Raw genomic sequence first — 18,488 nt, 5'->3', positions numbered from 1 at the left:
GGAAAGAAAATATCAAGTCCCCCAGCAGAGCCTCGAACTGAGACCTGAACTGGATGGAGTATTTCCTCTCTCTGCTCCAGCTGTAGTGCAAATTGTATCTTTGTGGGATTTACATGGGAAAGTCTCACGCTGCTCCTGAGTTTGTGCTTGCTGCTCTGGTGCCATTTCACAGCTCCCAAAATTAAATGTGTTGGGTTTGTATGACTGAAAAATGCTTTCAAAGAATTGAATTTCTGCAGCTTTTAATCTCTCAGTCATCCTTGCTACATGAAAATCAATAATTGTTGTATTTATGGTGTGGAATGTTTTCCAGCATAGTAAAAATACTCATGCCTTAAAAAGCAGGGAAAAAGGCACTAGTTCTCAGAGACACAATTCCCACAGGACACTAGACATGTGAAGGCTGATGAAGGATAATCTTGCAGGACACAGACATTGTCATTCACAGTTGCAAAGTAATCTGGACTCATCATAAAAACCTAAATATTTTGTTTCAAGTTTTAGCCATGACTTTCATTTTTATGCTTCCCCTACTAAAACCAAACATCTTGGGGGGATGGGAGGGAGAAGTCTTTCCACCCTCCCCACAATTGTGTCCAGGTCGGATGTCCCAAAGAGGCAGACTCAGTCTTGCAAAAAAAAAAAGTTACAATAATGTCCCATTTGCCATGAGTAAAGCATGTCCCTACACACTTTCCTCATGGCAAGGAAAGTGATTTCCCCACCAGCAGCAACTGCTTGCATCCCATTCAGACAGTAGGGACTTGGCCTTTGGTGCTGATCCTGCTGGCTGAATTTTCTGCAGCCTCTCAGGTGTAGCGGGAAACACAGATGTTCCCATCCTAGCTAGAAAGGCAGGATTTATCTCTATTAGCTCCTGCAGAGACTGTAATGGCTCAACAGAATTTCCAGTTATTCCCTTTTTCCTCACCAGCTGCCTGCACCGCCTCTACATTTTCACAGACCACATATTTGATGGAGATAACTACCCCACTGAAATTTGTAGGCATTTGCCATCCAAGTGCCTTCAACCACCTTAATGAAAACATCCATCTGTTAAAGCCATCTACATGATCCACAAACCATCTGCATTGCCTGGGAAAGGAACTGGTGTCCTAAGAACAGCCAGGGCACCACTGTTCACTAGGAAATACTCACTAGACAAACTCTGGCCACAGGCCATATTTAATGAATTAATTTTGCTTTTCCTAGAAGGAAGATGAGTGGTGGAAAATCACATGCACACTTTAATAACTGAAAGGCTATGAGGCACTTTTCCTAATTCTAAGATTGAACCTTCTCTGTAGCACACTAAATTATTACTCTTCTCTTTAATTCACATGGGTTGAAAATAACTTTCTAACCCTGCCAAGTAGAAAGCCCTGAAGCAGACTGCCTAGGGATGTTGAAGAGTTTACTCCACTGGGAATAGTCAGTGAAATCTTAGCCTGGCTCAGAGTAGGCTCTGGGGGAGGTTCTTCAGAGGTCTGAACATGATGATATGAGGGTCAGTGTTGGATGCTGGGGTGGGTAGTTGGATAGCATTTGGAGTTCCTTGGCTGAAGGACATCTGCTATGACCAAGTCATCTAGTAGTTCCTTTCCTCCCTTTTCTTCTCTGAAAAACAGAGATCTTGCCCAACAAGGGAGCTCCTAAGTATTCCAGGCATAAATTTTATGCTAATTAGCCAAGTGACCTAGGTGTGCTGGCCCCATTGGGTGTCCACATTGTAAAAACCATGCATGGGACATCTGTTCCCACAGGCTGGGCTAAAGCCAAAAAAGTTCAGGTCTCAGAACTGCTCCTTCAGCTTTTGTCCTGCTGCTGCTGAAGCAAAGCACTTTTCCATGGTTATCCTGGTTCCCAGCACTAAGACTACCTGGTATGTGGGCAACCTGCTTAGCCTGGCCTGTGGTGATGCTGAATAGGTCTTGTGCCATGTTTGGAAGAGTATTCACATACCAAATCCACTCTGGTTTTAAACAGGACTTCGGTGGCCAGACTCTTTTGTGGGTTATTGTTATTTTTATTTTCTGCAGGTCTAGTCTCAGCCCATGCCACCAGGCTTACTCTTGTTCAGCGCATTGTCAGTCCCTTCATGATGTCTTTGCAAGGGAGCTTGTACACAACTGAGAGCCAGCTTTCCCCACAGCTTGCTCGGCAGTGAACACCCCAAAAGGGAAGGGCAGGGGAAGCAGCAGACTCCCCTGCCTGTTCTTCCCACAAGGATCAGTAAGGATTGGGATTGTCTGAGCACCAAAGAGATCAGCTGCCTATTAATTCATGGGGGCCCTGGTGGAACAAAACAGCCACCTGGACCCTCTGACCCTTGCTGGCAGGTGAGTGTAGGGCACTTCAATCCCACTCCTGTGAGAAGCTCTACAGATGGTCTGGGAAATGAGGTGGGCTAAACAAAACATACCCAGCACCTCTTCCAAGTCACTCATACATAAGGGCACAGAAACAACCCTCTGGAAAGTGTATTTTTTGTAATTTGGGTTAATTTTTCAGCTTTGTGGCCATCATTGGTTGAACATCATCTGAACTGAGTGTCTGAGGGAGGCAGTGGGGTGAGGCTGAAGGGGCTTTAAACTACTTCTGGATGCAGAATGATGTGTCACACAGAACATGCCACTTGCTTGCAAGCTGTGGTCAACAGAAACCAAGGAGTGTTTCAGTATGAGGTCTGCACCACAGTGATCTCCAGCATGGCTTTCCTGGTTCTGAAGAGATCCTAAATACAAAAGGAACCTGATGGAGTTAGACTCTGGAGGGGGAAAGTCTGAGGAACCTGGACGAAGCCATTATCCTGCAATTGCAAAGAAGGGGGTTGCTACTCTAATCTCTTTAACTGGCATTTCTGTGCTCCTTGTTGGTACTTCAGGACCAGAGTCCAACCACATGACTGGCCATACTTCCTGGGGGATCACTCCACTGTGCTAATCCTCCAGAGCACATGCTTATTAAGCATTGGTTAGAAGAAATTCACGTATTTCACGCTATTCCTTTCTCCTGAAGTTCTGTGCCCTACATGATTTTCCTGAATGTAAATACAGTGAAAAAAATGAATAATTAATTTATGGGGTGTGTGCATTCACATTCCATGCCTGTACCTGTCTATACCCATCTTGGTATAGAGCCTGTCTTTTGGAGAACACCCTGTGCACTTCATAGCGTGAAAAACCAGAATTTCATTTGTCTTATATCCACTTCACTTGACTGGCAGAAACATGTGTCTGTCACCTTAGTTGAGCAAAGAGATTTAACGTCAGTGCTCTCTGCACACAACTGCTTTCACCTCCTGCCCTCCTGCAAGGGATCTGAGAAGGATTAAGGATTTTCCAGTGTATTTTACTGCTCATCTGAGAAATGGCAAATAAAAAGGTCAGGCCTACACCCTCAGAGGCAAGCACCTTTGTCCTTACCAAAACCAGGATTACAATCAGGAAGGAAAACAATGGCTCTTGAATGCGGTTAAGCTGACAAACCCCGCCAGTCTTTGGGATCTCTAACCACTGACTGTGGGTGACAGCGAGCAGAAAGGAAGAAGGCAGCGTCCCTACATACCACTCCTCCTAGTCTTTGTCCATCTGGAAGCTGGTATGGTTGGGAAGCTATGACAGTTTGTATTTTTGCCCTTTTCCTAGAGCCCTGAATGGCAACCAGGGCTTTCAGGTCAGAAGATGTCAGTCTGAATATGACAGCCATTCATCTTCTTCTTGACTAAGAGCAATCTTCCCTACTAGCTTGATCAATACAAGCAAGCCCTCAACAGAGACAACCCACTACTTCTCTAGGTAATTAGCTCCAACTCAAACAATTCTTAGTGTTAAAAATTATTTAAATATCTTCTCATCTTCTGTATTTGCCTTCGGCTTCTCACCTGAGGCAGTCACAGCTTACCAACTACAACTGACCACACAGATGGGCCCACATGGAGGGTTTTGCCTGGTCTAGAGGAAGGTATCCCTGCCCATGGCAAAAGGGTTGAAACTAGATGATCTTTAAGGTCCTTTTCAACCCAACCCATTCCATGACTCTATGATCTCCCCCATTTCTCCCATCTGAGCTTTGGACTGAAGTGTCATGGTAGTGGCCATTCACTTACACCTTCCCTTCCCATGGCACATGTATCTTCAGCCTTGCAAGAATAAATGGTCATTTCTAACTCCACCAGAAAAGTAAAATCCAGCCTTCTGGTTTCGTTACGCGTTATCTCCTTTAACGTGGAGAAAAGATGTATTCTCATGAAAAGCAATGGTATTGCCCAGAGTGCAATAAATAGCAACAGGAATTCACCTCAAGTATTTACTGGTTTTTTTACACACAGGACAGCACACCCTGAGCTTCTGCAAGTGAGCAAACAGCACAAGACTCTCGTGGTGGGGATGCGGGGACACTGCAAGCACCACCTGGCCACATGTTGCCTGCCACCGTGCTGAGAAAGTTCCCTTATTTATGCCTTAATTGCCACCTCCGCACAGACAGATCAGCTTGAGGTCAGGCTGACAAATGACGTGAGGAATGTGAGGAAGCTCTCACCTCAGCAAGGCAGGTCACAGTGGCAATAAACTGCAGAAAACATTGGAATTACCACTGCTCATGTGAGCGGTGCATCCATGACACAGCCTGCCTGCGGGCTCAGCATGCACTGTGATCAGCACAGAGCCTGTTTTCCTGGAAAAGCTCTGACCCAAATTCACTGAAGGTCAAGAAAAGCCTTTCCTACAGCTTTTGGAACAGAACTTGAGTGATTACCAGATTTCCAGTGAATGCTGGTCTCAGGAGACGAATAGCTGCTTGAACAAGAGGTGTATTTTGGTGTAAAGAATTACCTCCCTATCAGCTGCAGATCCAACTTCCCAGACAACTGAGGGAAAAAGACAAATTCAAGCGGAGCTGCAAGCTGACATGTAAAGGTGTATCGGATAGCAGGCTGGGTAAAGATCCATGAGGAAGCCCTGGATCCTCAGAAGGGCTCCTTGGTGTGCAGTAAGTACGGTGCAACTAAACAACAGCCTGCAAGGGCTCTTTTAGGAGATGCGCAGCTTTTTCTCTAGCTATTCCTGCAACACTCAGCCTTACAGTGATGAAAGGCACAGGATTAGGTGCTAATTAGATTTGAGGGTACTCCCGTCAGGCTTCTCCTTCTCGTGGGCGGATACTGTTTGCAGGGAAGACCTGATAGTTTGTTATTGTGGTGGGGTTTTGTTTGGCACTTTTTTTTTTTTTTTTTAAAGCAAAAAGGATGTTCCAGCTATCCCGCAGATCTGGAATCTCCAAACCCATAAAACTGCAGCTACTTGGAGTAAAAAACCATCTTTCCTACACAAAAGAACATGGACAACCAGGGAATCAATGAGCCAAACAACTACAGTATGAAAAGACCACAGGTATCAAGGTGGCTTTCTGTAGTAAAACAGCCCAGCACAGGAGCAGCCTTGCTGCATTACGTACACAGACACTTTGCACTTCCGTACATTCAGGCTTTTTCTTTTCCATGCAAGTAGTTGCAGGAAGAAAGTGCAGTGCTGAAGCACACTGCAGTCTGTCATTCTGCAAGTGCAACTGAAACCCAGGGAAATGATGCTCGTAACTGAAACCACCAATAAACAGGGTGTCATCTACTCAACATGAGTGACAGACGAGTGCCAGGGGCTGTGCAGGAGATAGCGTTTCCAGCCAAAGATTTCAGTACCCAAAAATAGGGTGTGATTTTCAACAGACCTTGGGTAGAGATGAACAATAGGAAAAATGTGGCTTCTCCCAGAAAACTGAGCACTTATAAACCATGTGCTGAGCTCACCTCATTAATCAGGCTGACTACAGATCAGCTAAAAATGCAAACAGTGTTGTTTCTTTTGACCCAGCTAAAAATCTCAATGACCATGTCCCCAGCAGTATCAGATGATTGAGATAAAATGACTTTGGTTGAAACTGTGCTGATTTTCACAAGCTGTGAAATGCGGTGCCATGAAATGCTCAGGTGCTGATCTCTCCTGAGACTGTGAAGGGCTTGAAAAGACAGCAAGGGAAAGGAATGTGATCCTCTGTGCCTTCCTCCACCAAGAGCTGCAGCACTAACCAGAGCCTGTGATGACAGCTTCAGGCTGTGCCACACTGTTTGCTTTTGCAAAGCACTGCACTGGCCAGTGAAAGGACTATGGAGACTCAACTCCAGCTGCAGGGGCTCAGAACTTTTTGAGAATCACAAAATAGTTTGAACTGGAAGGGACCTTTTAAATGTCATCTGGTCCAAACCCCTTGCCATGGGCAGAGACCTCTTCCACTAGATCAGGTTGCTGAAAGCCCCATCCAACCTGACCTTGAATACTTCCAGTAATGGGGCATTGATCACTTCTCTGAGCAGCCTGTGCCAGTGCCTTATCATCCTCATTGCAAAGAAATTCTCTCTTATATCTTAGTGTAAATCAACTCCCCTCCCCTTGTCCTATTATTAGATCCTCTTGTCCAAAGTCCCTCTCCAGAATTTTTTTAGCCCCTTTAGGTACTGGAAAGGATGCTTCCCAGAACCTTCTCTTCCCCAGACTGAACAAACCCAACTCTCTCCTCTCAGCCTGTCTTCATAGGAGACGTGCTCTGGTCCTCTGAGCATCTTCACGAACATCTGCGGTCCATTTGATCCTCTGCTTTGTCAGTACCAATCTCCTAACAGAGTCACCCAAACTCTTGCATATTTCAGATGAGGACAAGACCGTTCCCCAAAGAGGCTGACCCCCCTGTGTGTTTAGCTATGTTGGGGGTGCATTCTGAGCTATACTCTACAACTACCTGAGATGGAGCCAGGTGGGCGTTGGTTTCTTCTCCCAGGCAACCAGCGACAGGACAAGGGGACATAGGCTTAGGCTGCTCCTGGGAAAGTTTAGCTTGGACATTAGGAAGAATTTCTTCACTGAAAGTGTGATTAGATTTTGGAAAGAGCTACCCACGGAGGTGGTGGAGTCACCATTCCTGGAAATGTTTAAGGAAAGACTAGCCATGGTCTATTGACATGGTGGTGTTTGGTCAGAGGTTGGACTTGATCTCAGAGGTTTTTCCAACCTAACTGATTCTGTTATTCTGTGCAAGAGTGCAACACTCTGAGTTGACACCATGTCTCAAAAGGTGATAAGCTAGCTAACCCAAAAACTAACCCCAAAACACTGCAGACATCAGGATGTGATTTTAAGTAGAACTCACGACAGAAGCAAAAGTTTCCACAAAGGCAAGAGCCTGCTTTGTGATGCACTCACTACCTAGGGATGGTGCAAAACAATGCCTGAACATTTCCTTGCCTCCTCCTGGCTGCGCCACAGATCAGAGGAGAGCTGGGAGCAAACACCTGTCACTGTGTTTATCCACACAAGCCTGGGGACCACGGAGTAAGCATGCAAACCCCAGAATGGGAGTCCATTACTGTATCTCTCTGTTGTGGCTTTATGCCTCAAATCAGCACCCATTGTCTCCTCTCCCGTGACAGTGCTGTCATTTAGGTGTCTTTGTGGTTCTCATTCTTTTCTTTTCATGTTCCAAGCCCCATCTAACACCCAAGGCGGGATTGAGCTGATATTGCAGACATTGGGTTTAATCAAGTCAACAAAGATTGGAAGGCTGAAGGGTCTGGAGCCCAAGTCTGACAAGGAGCAGCCAAGGGATCAGTGCGTGTTTAGCCTGGAGAAAAGGAGTGACCTTATCTCTCTCTACAACTCCCTGAAAGGACGTTGTAGCCAGGTGGGGGGTTGGTCTCTTCTTCCTAGTGACAAGCAACAGGACAAGAGGAAATGGCCTCAAGTTGTGCCAGGGGAGGTTTCAATTGAAAATTAGCAAAATTTTTTTCATTGAAAGGGTTTTCAAGCATTGGAACAGGCTGCCCAGGGCAGTGGTGGAATTACCATCCCTAGAAGTGCTCAAAAGGCATGTGGATGAGGCACTTAGGGTCATCGCTTATTGGTGAACGTTGCAGTGCTGGGTTAATGGTTGGAACTGACCATCTTAGAGGTCTTTTCCAACCTGAAGGATTCTATGACTCTCTAAGATCACCCCCATGACTATGGGGACACACTAGTGCCTCCAAGGCCCAATTCATTCCATCTATCAGGCTTATTTATCTCCGTAGGCTACAGAAGAAGCCTGAGGCGACTGGTTTCATTTCTATGTCCCCTCCTTTCTCCCATCCCTGAGCAGCTGCAAATATGTTAAAAGAGCACTTAGTTGACAGCGGGGGTTTGATCCCCAAACCTCTGTTTGGAGGGTTTTGGTAGCAGTGCCAGGGAAAGACACACCTCAGCAGAATGAGTCCCAGCCAAAATGTTACATTAAAGCAAGAAATCACAGAAAACTCCCCCCTCTGGAAAGTCAGAGAATCAATATGCAGTAGCCTCTGTTCATCTGAGAGTGGTCAGGAAACAGGCATCAATTTTTTAAGCCTTCAGCAGGAAGTTCAATAGATTTGCCCTGCATTCAATCTCCTCGAAAAGTCCAGCAGGTAGAGGAGCTGAACAAAAGACCTGACCTTTCTCCCTCACTGTGCTTTCACACAGCCCAAGCAGAACAATGGACCACGGCAGTATCCGATCCCGACTCTCTGCAGAGCACTCAGCACAGCCTCCCGAGGAGGGCAATTTCCTTTTGTGCACCAACCTCTACCGGCGATTGAGTATTTTTCAACTGCCACAATAATTAATCAAATAAAGTATCCTTTTGCAAGGAGGTCAGGTGTAATTTCAGCATAATCCAGACGCAGCAGGCTGAGCTGATCTAGGGAAAATGCTGCACTTGCAGGTTGGCTGAACGGTGTTTGCAACTGTTTTCATCTCCTCTTTACCTGCAGATGAACTCCCAAGTCTTGCCCCTACACACAGGGCCTGGCAGATGACAACAAATTAGGAGCAAAGCCTTTGTTTGAAACAAAGGGGAGGATTTGAGGGGGGATTTGAGACATGAACATGCTCTCAAGATTCTCCTCCGCGGAGTACCACAGTGCTGGGCTGTACTGGAAGCCCGCTTGCTAGTCCTGAGCAAATTGGGATCTTTGGCCAGCACTGTGCCAAGGCCAGAGCTCAGAACCTGCCTACCCATGGCTCAGAGAACCCCAACTAGCTTCGACTGAGCAGACCAGAAAGTGCCAGTGGGGTCACCATGGACCTGCTCCTTCATGGGCAGGTAAATCCCTGTCATTTATAGAGCAAGGGATACACACAGACAAGGTGGTTGACTTCAGCCTGATGCACTGAATGCATGAATTTGGGAGGAGATTCATGCATGGTACATCCTGTTTTGGGCCAAGTTCAGGAGGCCACAACCTTCTGAGCCACCCAGGCTCTGCCAGCCCTGCAGTGGAACCACAGACACTAGCCCTTAGCTTAGATGCAGGTGTAACCCTTTGGCTGTATTGCTCAGGCACTTACAAAGACTCTCTTATCTGAACAACTCTGTAAAGGTCACAGAATCCTAGAAAGATCTGGGTTGTGAGGGACCTTAAAGTTATCTTGTTCCAACCCCTCTGCTATGGGCAGGGAGCATTTCCACTAGACCAGGTTGCTCAAGGAGCCATCCAACAGGGGCAGGACATCCACAGCTTTATCTGGGGAGCCTGTTGCAAAGGTTTGGGAACCAGAAATCTAAGGGGAGGTGCTCCATTTTACAGCAGTCTCTAGATGACCTTCCACCACCCAGACAATACATGGCAGAGGTAAGATCTGAACTAATCCCAGCTCAGTAAATTAATTACTAATCCACTTCTGCTTTTTTTCCTACAGAAGTGTGCACTAAAGGAGTCTTCACTTCAGCCACTGTTTTACCAACAACTCCAGTGAGATATTATCCTGTGTTATTCCTTTTTGAATCCCAGCTTATTTATGGAGGAGGGGCTAATGCCATCCTCATTTCACACAGAGGGAAACTGAGGCATCGAGGGAGGATGTCACTTTCCTCAAGGTCCTGCAGTAGAACCAGGGCACCCAAGTCTGTGCCTATGACTCCAGATCAGAATGTCTTTAATAAAGGCACCTCCTCCGCTCTTCTCCAGCCTTAAATTGGCCTAATAAGCAGCTGTCTCACCTCTCTCTTGTTAGTCCCTAATGGTCTGGCCTTGGCTCTCTCCTTTTGGTGCTGCTAATGCTGGCTGGAGCAAGACTTCTGCAAGCTGTTGTAATCCTGTGAGGGTTTTTGTCTCAGCAGGAACGCCTTTGCTGGGATTTTTTGTGAAATCCTCCTTCTGCCTGCCCTAACACTATCCTCTTATTTTTCCATGGTCCTGGAGGAATTCGGGTGGCCCTTCAAGAGGCCGGGGTCAGCCTCCAAATGCAAGAGCTGTTAGGATTAAGTGGGTTCATATCATAAGATACCAACCCTGTTTTATCTGCTGAGACTCCTGTTGACTCCTGAGGTTGTTTTGCCTGAACAGGGACTGTAAAATTAAGTGGAGACTCTGCTCTGCCCTTTCAGGGTGCCTTTGGTGCAATCACCATCACACCCCTCAGGGCAGTATCAGGCAGTGCTGGGAGACATCAGCCCTGTAATAGTCCTGATGAGAGGAGGACAGACACTCCCTGACTCACTGGCTGCACATGCAGAAAGTTATATTAATTTTTCAGCTCGGGATTCTGAGTCACAGGGGCCGTTTGCTGCCCATCTACTGCTCTCCTCGCTGGATGTTATTCGGTGCATGGGATACTCTGTGCTCTAAAGGGCATCATCTGGCTGAGCTGAAGTCACTCGTATAGGTCAAAGCAGAGTTAGACTAAAGGGCACATAAAAAGGTAGATTCAGATTAGGCATTAGGAGGAAACATTTTACTGTGAGGTTAGTGAGACACTATCACAGGCTGCCCAGAGAAACTGTGGATGCACCATCCCTGGAAGCCAGGTTGGATGGGGCTTTGAACAGCCTGGTATAGTGGCAGGTGTCCATGTCCTGCCCCCATGGCAGGTGGGTTGGAACGAGATAATCTAAAAGGTCTCTTGCAACCCAAACCATTCTATGATTTTATATGTTAGGTGTTGCATAGGCATAAAGTAAAAGTCATTGCATCCTCAAACAGCCTGGATGGACAAAAGAAGTGGAGTGTCCAGGAAGTAAAGTGGCTTTGCTCCATGACAAGTTCCCACCCGGTAAACAGCAGAGCCAGAAACAGACAGAATTTCCTCTGTGAGGAGCAGTGCTAACAAAAGCCTAATTTACAATGACGAAATTCCAAACAATAAGATTTCTAGATGGTCAGTAGGGCATAGCCCCTCCTAAGAAGACTTTCCTGCACGTGGGGTATCCATTACAGCTTTCTCACCCCACCTGAGATGTCCAACAGGAGCTGGCATCGTGCTGCAGATTTCTCCCATGCTCACCTGTGTCTTTTCAGGAAGTGTCCAGGAACTTTGTTTCCTTGTTACAGCTCAAATTTGAAGTGAACTTGATCATCAAACTACTGTGATTAGGTGACACATCTAAAGGGACAGGCAGAGTGGCCACACAAGCCTTGTTTTCTATGGAAATCAGCCTAGATGAGAAAGCCAGCTTTAATCAGGTCCTTAATTTATTCCAGCATTAACAAGTTGCTCTGTTCCTACCCTTCTTTGCAGTAGAGACACCCACACAAAGAAAGGGGTCAGCTGTTGATATTTGTCATTTGCTCTCAGCTACACTTAAGAAATCAGTAGTTTCTGGAGGCAAGTCTCATTTCCCCGGCTGATGTCAACATCACAGTTGCACCTGAAAAGCTTGACTTTCATTCCAGCCCTTTTTACTTAATATCTTCCCTGCCTGCTCAGCTCAGGGCTGGGAGGACAGGACCTAGTTTGTTACTCTAAACAGTAGTCTGCCCTGAGAGAAAAACAGATAAGACAGGGCATTGGGGCAGATCCAGAGGGTTTTTTCTAAGACCAATAAGGCTGACCTAACAGCTTTCACCCTCTGTTACCCACCACCCTAGCTCGTATTGGTACAATTAAACAGAATCAACTGCAGCCCTGATTTACTTCATCATTTGTCCAAGATCTTAGAGGATTTTTTCCTGCCTTAATGATTCTATGAATCTCTGACTCTATAAGGACCTGCTCCATCACCCACAAGCACTGGGGGCATCAGCAGGCAAAGCTTCCCCTGTCTTGTGCTGGAGAAGAGCAATACCTTCCATGGGAGGGATGGTGTCCTTGAAGAATACCTGCTCTGAGAGCCCTCCCTGGCAAGGCAGCAGATTGGGATGAGCTGCTCGTTAATTGTTTATAAGTCTCTGTGCACCGCTTTAAGGAATTACATAAAAGATCCAATAGTTCCTGCTGTGGATCTTGATCCCTGGGCAGACTGTGTCTGGGCACCTCAAGTCCTCTGAGAGAGCTGGTAGCTCTCAAATCCTGCAGAAATGAAAGGAAATCCTAAAGGACTGGTGGAGAGTTTTGTCACTTTTTTTTGAATCAGGGATGCAGCAGTAGCACCACCAGCCTGGCCTGGGGTGTTTGGGAGGTGTATCACTAACATCATGGAGAACTCATGGGGACTTTCAGTAGACTTGGCTTGAGGAAGGCTCTTACACAGAAATTACAGATGAAATGACCACTCCTTTATTTCTCCAGACCAAAACCTTCTGTGGGCTGTAGGAGAGACAAACCGTGTGTGTGTGTGAGGCTTCTGGAGTTCATCTCAGCCTAGGGTAAATCTGCTGGCCTTGGTGGCACTGATCCAGCAAAGCTGAGGGATGAGAGGAAACAGGACAGAAATAGCTGGGGTATCACAACGTAACAGCAACCTCCACTGATGCTGGGAAACACCCAAAGGCTCAGACGTGGGAGGCAGCACTTTGATGCACTCCAGCTGGGCTTGCAGAGCTCCTTCCACCTCACCACAGCACACACGTGCTAGACTCCTCTGTCCCAGTGCAGGAGGTCTGCCTCTCCCCAAAAGCCTCAGCCAGGGAAGGGGACCCTACCTCTGGTGATGAGAGGTGGTGTGGTTTGTGGGTGCTCCCCCTTCCCTTCCAGCCCCACTATTACTGTGAAGCTGTTGGAGCCCACTGAGCTCAGTGGGAGCTTTGCCTAGGCTGGGAACTCGATGCCACCAAGAGGCAAAGCATTTTCTTCTCCCAGCCTCTCCTGTTGGCATGAATTCAAACTCCTGTACACCAACACACACCAGGCACATGGAAAACTGACTTACAAAGCAAGCCTGACCCCAACAAAAGCATGGGTCAGCTCTGGAAATCACAGGAATCCACACACAAACCCCAGCTTTTCTAGCAGAGATCTAGCTGATCAATATCTTTGTGGCAACTCCCTAATGGCTTTCAGGAAAGCTGATACAGAACCTGCAAGAAGTCCCATTAAGCTCCTCTCTGTATCTGCTGGAATAAAAATATTTTCAATGAAAAAAGAAGAGAACAGGTTTTGTTGTATTTCCCTCGACCTGCATGACACATGGCACTCGTACTAAAACGATGAGCTGACACTTTATCTTCTCCAAGGCAACTAAGAAGTGCAGCAAGGCCAGTATCTCAGAAGAATTGTTTCAAGGAGGATCTCAGGGCATGAACAACTTTTTAGTGAGGTAAGCTCCACATAAAATAGCACTGGATCCAGTCTGTATAGTAGTACATATATACATAGTAGATGGGCTCCCCATCTACTATAGTTCTCTGACAGAGGATGCCTAAGGAGCAGTATAAAAGCAGATGTAGTGGCATTACTCTGCAACATTCCCCCAGAAACTAGTAATTCGCAGCTCAAGAACTTCTAGAGCCAAAAAATTGTAGGGGTTTTTTTAATAGACATGTTTATAGTTTTTTAGAGGCTTTTTGTAAATGAAACTTGTCTGAGTGCTTTTTTTTAACCCAATACTTTGAGAATCCATGAGGTTCTGCCATAAGGAGCAGCACAGATGCCAGATTGTGCAAACTCTTTTTATCTTTGAGCCTGGTCTCTATAAGCTTTATTTGATGCTCCCTAATTTTTGTATTTCAAAGGAAAATTATGGAAAATCTTCCTTTTGCATTCCCCATGCAAACATGATCTTTCAGGACCTATAACATACCTTATTCCCATCTCTTCTCACCTTGGAGCCTTTGTCTAAACAATCATTCCTCCTGTGGAGGGTGTTTCAAACCTCTGACCATCTTTCCTTTCTCAGAATTCTCTGTGGTGGAACCATTTTTGTTTTAGATTACTTGAAATGAGATAAATCAGCAGAGGAGTGGAATTTGCTCTCTGGACAATGGCAGATATGAGGAGGAACACAGAAGGGCTTGGTCCCAATATTTGGGTCCTGGTCTCAAACTAGCACAGCCCAGAGCACCTTTCCCCTGTGCCCTGGCATTTTGGGCAGGTGAGTCCTGCTCAGGTTAAAGGTGTTTCATAGCTGCAACCTGCAAGCCTTACGAGACTAAATCTAAGTGATCAGTGCCAGGTTAGATGGGACTTTGAGCAACCTGGTCTAGTAGAAGTCATCCCTGCCCACGGCAGGGTGGGTAGAAATGAGTTAATCATTAAAGTCCCTTCCAACCCAAACCATTCCATGATTCTACAATATTCCTAAAAGTCTTTACATTTACATGGAGACATTGACGGCTACCATGATCCCAGATTTATCTTCCCATTTCCAAAGTCAGGAACAGCTGAAGAGAGTGGCTTTGTCTGATGGGGTGAAGCCCCTTCCAAGCACAGCTCCCACTGTACAAGCCAGTGTCAGATGGGAAGAGAGGACAAAGCCAGGATTCACAGAGGCTCCACTCTCCCAGCACTCCACATAACATCAGGCATATCCTTCCTTCCTCCATACCCACAAAGGTGGAGACCAGGCTGGTTGTGCAGCAACAGCAGCAGTGTAAACCTTCCCCCCCAGGCACCTGCCAGTCAACCTACAGTGTAAGTTTTAACTCCTTTCATGCACATGAAACTGTGTTCAGGTCATCTGCACCCCGGGCAAATGCTGTGTCATTACACCAGGTTAAATGCAGGAAAGGGGATGGCAGCAGCTGAACCAACATCCTGAGAAAGGCATTTGCTGGGAATGCAGTCCAAGAAGAGCTCAATGATTTTCTGTGACCACTCTGAGGTTGACAGTGGGACTAAGTTCTCAGTTTTTAGATTCCACCTGGGCTGAGGTAGAAGCTGCTACCTAGCTGCTCAGGCTGGGCAGGTCTGGGGGGGACTCATCCAACACTGCCAAGAAATGAAGGAGTCCACAGAGATTTCTGGCTATGGATTTCTAACTTTTCTATTTTCATTTGGCACTCAATCTACTTAAAATGCCTGTTTTTCATTGGATTGTCGTGTTTTGCACTCCCTTTGTGCAGCTGGGCACAACTGCGCTCTGTTCTCTACTAGTGTCTGACTAGGAGAGCTGTATATTGCATACTAGGACAACTTTCTCTACAGACGGGGTGGTCAAGCAGTGGAACAGGCTGCCCAGGGAAGTAGTGGAGTCATCATCCCTAGAGGTATTTAAAGGATGTGTAAATGTGGCACTTGGGTACACGGTTTAGTGGTGGACTTGGCAGTGCTGAGCTGAGGGTTGGACTTGGTGACCTCAGAGGGCTTTTCCAACCATTGTGTTTCTACAGTTCAGAGCAGGGGCTCCGTGCACAGCTCCAGGCACAGCAGGGTTTGGGAGGGTCTACTGGGGTTGGACAGACAGCATAAACATGGACCCTACTGGGGCAGTGCTGTCCTGATAAGCTTTCTGCCTCTACCTAGCACATGACTGGGGGACTAGAAAGTCACAAACATGTAAGTTCATCCCACAGCAGTTCTCCTTGGACATTGCCTAGCAGAGAGGAGGGTTTCACAGTGCAAAGCCATCTTACATGCCGTCTCCACATCCTGCCAAACCCTTGGTACAGTGACACTTGTCCCACTCTGCTTTGGGAGCACAAAAACACTGGCTCTGCTCCAAGAGAACAATAACCCCCCCTGTTTTTCCTCTCACCCTCAAAAGGGACTGGGAGAGCCGATGTGACAGTGACTGCAGCCAGCTACCGACAGCATGGTCTTGATATGGACAACCAAAAATGTGCCCAGGACTGAGTGCCTGCAGCCACCTATCCTGTCAGCCCCTTTCTGCCAGGCTTGGAAGCTGTTCTCTGCAGCTCCAGGAGAGGCTTTGAAAAAAACTATTAGCTGACAATGCCTTCATTAATCACAGCATAATCCTTTCCATGGCAACCCAAGGATTGCGAAGTCACAAGTTAGCAAGCGTAAAACAGAAACACTGTAGAGCAGCCCTCAGCCCGGGGAAACTTAACAGTTAGGGAGATGAATTGGCTGCTCTGAGGAGGGAAAAGGAGTTAGAAATAATATTGCCTTGAAAACAGGGTCATCCCTGGACAGGATTCAGATCTCATAAATGCCTCTCCATGGGGATATCCTGTAGCTTCATGAAGTTACTCCAGTCTTACCCCAAACAGCCCTAGAAGAGACTTTGGCCCTACATCTTAGTTTTACAGAGGATCAAAGCTTCAAACAGGTCAGGGAGAGAAGAGGGACAGTTTGTCACCAGGCCATCACCACAAAGTTAAACACAATTTAGATATACATATTTGGGAATTGTAAGGGCTCAGACATCGCAAAGCCACAGGTAAAAACAATTTTGACCATCAATGAACAAGAGGGAAGTGCTGTCTTGGCTTTTTTACCCTTGTTTGTCCCTCTTTGGTTGTCCCTGGGACAGTTTAGGCACAGGGTAGGGAGCAGACTTCAGAGGGTCTCACAGGGATGCAGGTTTCGACTGAAGCTTTGACAAAGCTCAGTCAAAGCTGCAAAACCATTCCACAGCTTCACATTACCCGTGTTGGGAGTTTGCAGTCCCTCACCTCATGGGAAGAGTAAGACCCATAGCATCCTACAGTGGAGGATGGGAGAGGAGTCGGCTTGCAACAACCCTGTCCTTGCCATCTTTATGTAATGCATAGGTTAACCCCACAGAGTTGATTCTTGGACATGCTTTTGCCCAGACTATAGAGAGAAGCACTCACACCAGCACCACAGCCTAGGGCTGTGAGAAAATCATTTCTAGCTTCTACCACCTCCTTCTGCAGGGGAGACTTAACAGCAAGGGGTGACCAGGCAATCTTAGACCCACTGGCGTGTTGCCTACATGACAGGTCCTCCACCATACACCCCAGTCTTCCCAGAGACACCAAGATATCTCTGTTCCACTTTCCTTCGGATAATGTAATTGTAAATATCCTAGGAAACCCTGGGACTTTCCTTTGGGACTGTGCTCAGCTGGTCCAGCACAGCCCATATACATCATACTCCCAAACCAGGCAGCAAAATGCAAACTGCTTTGTGGGAATTGCCTATGCCATATCAAGTCTCAGTCCTTTCCCAGGGATGGTCCTAATAATTTAAATAGTCTGGAAGGCCCTGGGTACTGCTTACCAGCACTGGTGTGACCCAGGGGACACCCCCCGAAACCAGCCTGGGCACAATCTGTGCTATGCTGCAGCCAAGGAAATCTCCTGCTGCTCCCCGAAGAGCAGCAGCCACCTGAGAGCAGGTTGTGCTTCCTCCACCTAAATGGTGTATTTGGAGCTGCATGAAAGCAGGAAGAGGGTGAGGTGGACTGGGAAGACACCTGGGGTCTTGTGGCACTGTCAGTGGATCCATGCACCAGGGACATGCCCCAAAGCCTCTCCCCATGTTTAAGCACTTCCAGAGGTATCCCTGAATGTGAAAGGGTTGTGGAGCAAAGGGGTGGAGGGCTGCACAACACAGCACAGGAGGGCAGTGCCCTCCACCCTTCACTCCAGCTCAATGCTAGGTGACCCCAGACAAATTAAGCAGCAGCTAGAAATTACCGAGCCACTAATCCATGCTGAAGGAGCCGAGCTGGCTCGGGGCTGCTGGGCACTGAGGGCAGGTCTGCGGTCGTGTCGTCTCCCCCCTCCCATCGAGCGCAGCCTCTTCCCCAGGTTTGATCCGGCTCGCCGCCCGCAGCCCCGGCGGAGGCACCTCCATCCATCCCACCCATCGCACCTCACCGCGCCCCACCGCATCCCAGAGCGCTCCCACCGCAGCCCCGCTGCACCCCACCCGGAGCATCCCCAGTCCCCCGCCTGGCTCCCCGGGTGCCGCCTGCCCCCGCTCCGCCTTACCTTAGCGGGGCATGGCCAGGGACGGCTGCGCCGGGGACGGGGCACGGGTGCCTAGCGCAGAGCCGTGCTGCCTCCAGCACCAAGCGAGGGCAGCGCCGGCCCCGGCTGAGCCTCTTAGCGGGGGAGGAGCCGGGCTACAGCCAGCCCCTGGTATGGGAGTGGGTGTGGTGTGGGGGTGTGAGTGTGTGTGGGTGTGCGTGTGGTCCCTCCATCGCGGGAACCGCAAGCGCCGCGCTCCCGCAGCAGCCCCACTCTCCAAGGATGCGTCCTCCTGCATCCCTGGAGGCTGCCCCGGGTTATGTTATCATAAAATCGTAGAATGAACTGGGTTGGAAGGGACGTTACGGATCACCTAGTTCCAAACCCCTGCCATAGGCAGGAACACCTTCCACTAGACCAGGGTGCTCAA

The 18,488-nt window shown here is 47.8% G+C and overlaps 1 protein-coding gene across 3 annotated transcripts in view; it reads right to left on the bottom strand.

Moving 5' to 3' along the window:
- The window catches only part of MYO7A (myosin VIIA), a 98,116-nt gene extending 79,944 nt beyond the window's left edge, over positions 1-18,172 (bottom strand). For all 3 annotated transcript variants that reach the window (XM_039561743.1, XM_039561751.1, XM_039561758.1), the window contains exon 1: positions 18,080-18,172. The gene's annotated coding sequence lies outside the window, so the exon portion shown is untranslated. The remainder of the gene's footprint in view (positions 1-18,079) is intronic.
- Positions 18,173-18,488: the final 316 nt, after the last annotated feature.

Source organism: Corvus cornix, chromosome 1, assembly GCF_000738735.6.
Source record: "Corvus cornix cornix isolate S_Up_H32 chromosome 1, ASM73873v5, whole genome shotgun sequence".
NCBI lineage: Eukaryota > Metazoa > Chordata > Aves > Passeriformes > Corvidae > Corvus > Corvus cornix.
Note: the sequence above shows the minus strand (reverse complement) of the source record. Positions and strands in the feature narration are given on the sequence as shown.